Here is a 6,333-nt window from a genome sequence, read left to right on the forward strand (position 1 = left end):
AATGACCAAACGCCTGTGTTAACAATCAAGATAATAAATGAAAGGAGCTACTGGCTCTGTAACCTACAGATTTGGTATTATCGTCAGTAAGGGAATCACATGAAATGTACATCTGTCATTTATTCAGTTACTCAGTGGTTCACAAAGGTAGAATATATCCTTAATCCAAAACCGTTTCTCACTTAGAACCATAATTTCAGTAGGACTGATTTGTTTTAGAAAAAGAAAAAAATTCTAAAATTAAAAATGGAATAAGGCTTACAAGTTAGCGTCAAAAATACAAGCAGACATTCCATCATGCAGAGGCGATATTAAGACACTCCTGCTGAAGACGTACAGTATTTAACCACACTTCCAAATACCTCTGAAACTAGCATAAGAATTAATAAGAAACATTACATTTAATTGCATTTTATTTTTTTAACATTTATAGACTTAAAGCTTCAACAATAATGCTTTAGTATTATTATAATGATTATTCTATATTGTATAAGCTAATAAATTATAAAAAAATCAAAATAATACACTGTCACATAACATATCTGTTTATAAAAATAATTTTTAAGTCATAACAATGCTGAATTATATAATGCTACAATTAAATTACTTTAATTAAAATGTGATGGTGTAAAGTCTCCTGGAAAATTCAAGTATATTTCATTCACTCAGCCATTTGTTCACTCAATAAACATTTATTATTTACAAAATACCACAGCATATGTTATGGTCTTGACTTTTAACAAGTGTCAATATATTAATTCTTTTTTTTTTTTTTGAGACAGGGTTTCTCTGTTTAGCCCTGGCTGTCCTGGAACTCACTCTTTAGACCAGGCTGGCCTCAAACTCAGAAATCCGCCTGCCTCTGCCTCCCAAGTGCTGGGATTGAAGGCATGCGCCATCACTGCCCAGCAATATATTAATTCTTTTATGAACTTTCTAAAACATATTACCAAAAACTTTCAAATAATTAAAATCATCACACAAAGTTAACCAGGCCCAAAGTCTATAGAAGTCAATAAATTTCTATACAGTGTGAATAGGTGTGATGACTATTCTTGGTGTCAAGTTGACTACATCTGGACCTAACTAAAACACAAATATAAAGTGAACACCTGTTAGGGATTTTTGCTTAAAGTAGGAAGATCCACTTCTAATGGAGAACTTTGAGATGGGAAGACACACACCTTTAATGTTGACCATATCTTTTGCTCCACTCCTATATAAGGACACAGAAGAAGGAAGTTTTTGTTCTTTGTCTGCTTGCCTGCAAGTTCTTTCCTTCACTGGCATTACAGCCTACTTCTTCAAGATTCCCAAATAGACCAATCAGCTGAGACATCTAACCTTGTGTACTGAGCAACTACTGGATTCTCAGACTATATGTTCACAACCAGCCATTGTTAAATTAGCTGGACTATATCCTGTATATCATTCTAATAAATACCCTTCATTCAATTCATATATATTCATTCTATATAAAACAAAACAGATTTATTTTATGATTCTGTTACTCGAGAAAATCCTGACTAATACAACAGGCATTGACATTGTGCGTCATAATCACAATAAACATGATTATTCTTCATATGTGCTAAATGATTAAACTCTTGAAAAAATACCATAGCGATTTCTTTCAAAATTTTTTTCTTGGAACTTATCTTTACAGAAAAATCTGCATTGATTATCAAAGAGGAAGACAGTTACTTTGCTGCACTTACACTTTTTCCCCAAGCATAATATTTCTGTTTCAAAAAGGGTTTGAAAGTGGGATATAAGGGATTCTAGCAACTGGATTCTTTGAGACCTTTGAAGAGCTCCACTAATGAATTAGGCCTACTGCTCTTAAGCCTTTTTGCTTCGTCTTCCACAGGATGCATCCTTTCCACATCAGCACTTGCAGCTGCTGCTCCGTGGACAGGAGTGCCTTGCCCTGAAACCCTGTCTAAACGTGCTCCTCTCTACCTCTAGTCTCTGTTCCAGTATATTTCCCCTGGCAGTGCAGTCCTCTCCCACTCCCTCTCTTCCTTGCTCCAGCAGACTATTGTGTGAATCTGCTTTAGGCCACCATGGTTGAAATAGCCAACAAATTCATAGGCAATCAGTTCAGCATTAAAATACCTCCATGACACAGATCCTGAAGCAAATTGTAGCATTACTCATCTTTATACATCAATAAAAGATTCTATTTCCAGACATAATGACATTTCCTGACTTAGAAACTATTTTCATCTTCACATTAAAGACTATTAACTTTCATTAAAAATCTCTTGGAAATGACATTTGTCGATTTTGTTTGAAAGAAGTACAATGAGCTGTTGTTTCCTGTTGTTCACAGTATTAGTAGGTTTTAAAGTCAGACAGATCTCAGATCTGCAATCAACTAGCAGTGTGAGTAAACTGAAGGCACCCTCATTAAATACGCCAAATGCATTTGATTAAATCTAATGAACGCGTGCCAGTTCTGTTACTTGACCACTCTATCACTTGATGCTGACAACAAACTTCTATTTCTCCTACACATTTTGTCTACAGAATATATATTGTATATGAATTTTCAGAACACACGACCGACACTAGCCAAGAAATGTGTACATAATCTAAATCTCCATCAATTGATGAATGGATAGAGAAAATATGAGAAGGGCTACAGAGATGGATCAGTGGTTAAAAGTACATACCACTCTTCCAGTGAGCCTGAGATCAGTTCCCAACACCAATGTTGGGAAGCTCCAGAGAGAACCAGCACCCCTGGCTTCTGTAGACACATGCAATTACATGAACATACACCCACACACACACACACACACATTATTAAAATCATTTTTTAAAAATAAAAAATATTATAAGGTTAACAAAATTGAATATTATTCATCTATAGAATGGATTACTAATATAAGCTATGACACATGAAATTTGAAAATGTTTTAAGTAAAAAACGAGATCAAGTGTCAAACATCACATACCATAATATTTTATTCACATAACATTTACAGACAATAAAAGAATTTATTATAGAGAGTACATTAATGGTTACATAGGGTCCCAAAACAGTAGGAGGAGAGCAGGTGGGACATAGGAAATAACTTCTAATATGGGGTTTCTACTGGGAGGAGAAAAGAATTCTAAAATTAAATCATGGTAATGATTACATAACCCTGCAAATCTACATCTAAAACTCCATTGAATTGAACAGTTTGAATGGATGTATAATGTGGTATGTTAACTAAATCACAAATCTCAATTTCTCTTAAAAAGAAAAGAGAAATGAAGGAAATATAGTCAATATACAAACCTATTTATCCACAGCCTTGTTTCTTAATGTGTTTGACAACAGAGAACATGTAGCAACTCAGACCAGAATGCATTTATTTATTTTTCTCAAAAGATAAGAAGTCTAGGAATGAGTGTCCTTGGCTCTGCTACTTCACATCACCTTCTTGGTTTCAGGCTTTTGGGTACAGGAATCTTTGTGTTTCGCAATTGTTAGTTTAGAATGAATGTTGCATCTCCAAACATTGTAACTAAACTTAGAACAATAAGAACAAGACAACAGTAGTCACCTCTGACCTTTCATTATTATAAGAGGGAAGGCTTTCAGCATCACATCTACCTAGCAAAAACCTACTTGCAGCATTTCATTGATCACATTTTATTGATCCATGGCCATGCTGACCTGAATAAGTTATTTAAAATGTGGTTTTCTTCCTACAGCCCCCCAAAGTTATCCTGTGCATAATGAAAGTATGAAAGAATTGTCAGAAACTATCTAGGAAAGGCTCAGGCTTGCAAGTGAATTTTCTAGAGACGACCCACCATTTTGCATGGCTGGTGATGGGTGAGCTCTGATATGCAAGGTCATCAAAAATGTAAGCATATATAAAATATTCTCCTATTTTGTGAGAAGAAGCTGTATTTCTCTTCCCAAATCTACTGTCTCTCACCTTCTATCCACCATCTACCACATATGCACGTGCATGGAAACTGCTTTTTCTCTACTTCCCAGTTTACATTTAATCTATCCCATGATCTCATCTTCACTTCCAATATTTTAGCTATGTTAATATATTGTGCATCCTATAAGAAGAATATGATGACCTGGAAGTGTGGGCTGTTATCTGTTACCCAGGTAATAAATGATGTCTTCAAAACTATTATGCTTGGGGGCTGGAGAGATGGCTCAGCAGTTAAGAGCACTGACTGTTCTTCCAGAGGTCCCGAGTTCAATTCCCAGCACCCACATGGTGGCTCATAACCATCTATAGTGGAATCTGATGCCCTCTTCTGGTGTGCTAAGACAGTTACAATGGACTTATATAAATACATACGGATAATAACTATGAAAGTAACCATCCAATCCAGGGTGAATCGTCCCCATCCACGGCTGCTTATTAACAATAACTGTAATCATAAAAATGCCAAAATAACCCATCTGACTGTGTTCCCCGAGGGCATGCCCCACCATGCCCAGCTTTAAAAAAAAAAACAAAAAACAAAACTATTATGCTTGAGTTCTTTGTGTGAACCTGAAGATCTCTACCATCATATTTGAGAATTTTACTGTTTGAAAATTTCACATATGAATATAGATACATGTTTTGATCAAATCTACCCCCCAATCTCTCCCCTCCAATTCCTCCTGTACCCCCACCACCTTCCCAACTACATGACTCTTTTGCAAACCTACTGAGTCCATTTACTGGCCAGTAAGCGAGTGGGAGTCGGAGCACAGGCAACTGCACCTGAGCAGCCATCAACTGCCAATATCTCCTCAGCTAAGGTGTGACTTTATGGGCTCCTCCCATATTAATATTGACATTTTTGGCTATGTAGTCTTCATGCAGTCACAACCACTGTGAGTTCATGTGTGCAATAATGCTATCATGTAGAAAACACTGCTTCGACAAGTTCACAACCCCAAAACACTGATGTGAGGCGAGTCACATCGATGGTCGAAGGCTTTAGGCTGTTGACGATTGGAAACGTCAAGGGACCCTGAGGCGGGTGAAAGGAGGGTGAGAGCCCTGTCTTAGGCCATGTAGGCTGCACCCACTCCCAGCACCACACACTCCTTTTCGGCTGCATTGGGTGGGCCCCTGGGAAGTGGACCTACAATAATCCCGTCATTGGGCTAACTCACAGCCATCCTAGTCTCTTGTAAATGTTCAAGTTGCCAACCATTTGTCAGTTTGGGGTGTAATATTGTCATAAGGGAAGGCTCCCCAATGTTAGCGGCCATATCAAGGGAGGCCTTGGTTTAGGAAAAAGCCAATTTTTGTTGTGGTGATCAAGAGGCCAAGCTCTCTAGCAAGAGAATCGAGGGCAAGCCAGGCATACCAGGAACCCTTCTGGAGGGCGTGGAAGTCTAGGGGTCAACCGCAGGGGGAGGCAGGGAAGCTGGCAGCTGTGTCAGTCTCCTGCGGAGTCACTTCTGGATCCTCTTCAATTTTCAGCTGATGGTAATGAACTTCAACCGTCTTCTTGATGGCAGCATCAACCTGGTTCCGTGGACGACAGGTCGTGGGCGATGATCTCTGTCTCGCTCAATCTTGATGTCGTGCGCACATCCTCTCAATGAGAGTCCGTCTGGAGGGGTCCGTGCCTCCAGCCCCACGTCTGGGTGCCACTTGGCCCGACCTGTGGGTCCTAGTTATTCGTGGGGGCGAGGAGGACTGCAACCTGCTATTCTTCAGAAGATATGGTACACTGCTTGAGTTATGGTCTCCCTGCTATTCTTCAGATGACATGGTACACTGCTTTGAGTCTATCTGCAGTTGCCAAGCTTCAGGGGACATTGTGCAGGTGGGAAAAGGTAGGGGGTGAGGGTAAGGGCTAGGATCCTGGCTTCTGGCCCATCTGGATTAGAACTTCTAACAGCAGGCATCACGGGTGATTCATTTTTACCTGGAAAGAAAAAAGAAGGGGATTCTCAGGGAGATTTCTCTTCCCTGGGGTTGTGAACTTGTCTAAGACCCCCCATAATTAGACATCCAAATTCAAAATTCACATAGTTGGGATTGATCATAAGACGCCTTCTCTAACTAAACAGAGAAGGGGGAGATGCCAGAAGCCAGGACCGAGCCCTTACCCTCAACCCCTACCTTTCCCCACCTGCACAATGTCCTCTGAAGCTTGGCAACTGCAAGATCCTGCTTAGCAACTGCAGATAGACTCAAAGCAGAGTACCATATCTTCTTAAGAATAGCAGGGAGACCATAACTCAAGCAGTGTACCATATCTTCTGAAGAACAGCAGGTAGATCATAATTCAAGGCACTGTACCGTATAGACCATGACATGTTTCAAGGCACAGGCCAAGAAGATTTTGTACTTTTCC

The sequence above is a fragment of the Grammomys surdaster genome, unplaced genomic scaffold, assembly GCF_004785775.1.
Source record: "Grammomys surdaster isolate TR1022 unplaced genomic scaffold, NIH_TR_1.0 130, whole genome shotgun sequence".
NCBI classification, from domain to species: Eukaryota; Metazoa; Chordata; class Mammalia; order Rodentia; family Muridae; genus Grammomys; species Grammomys surdaster.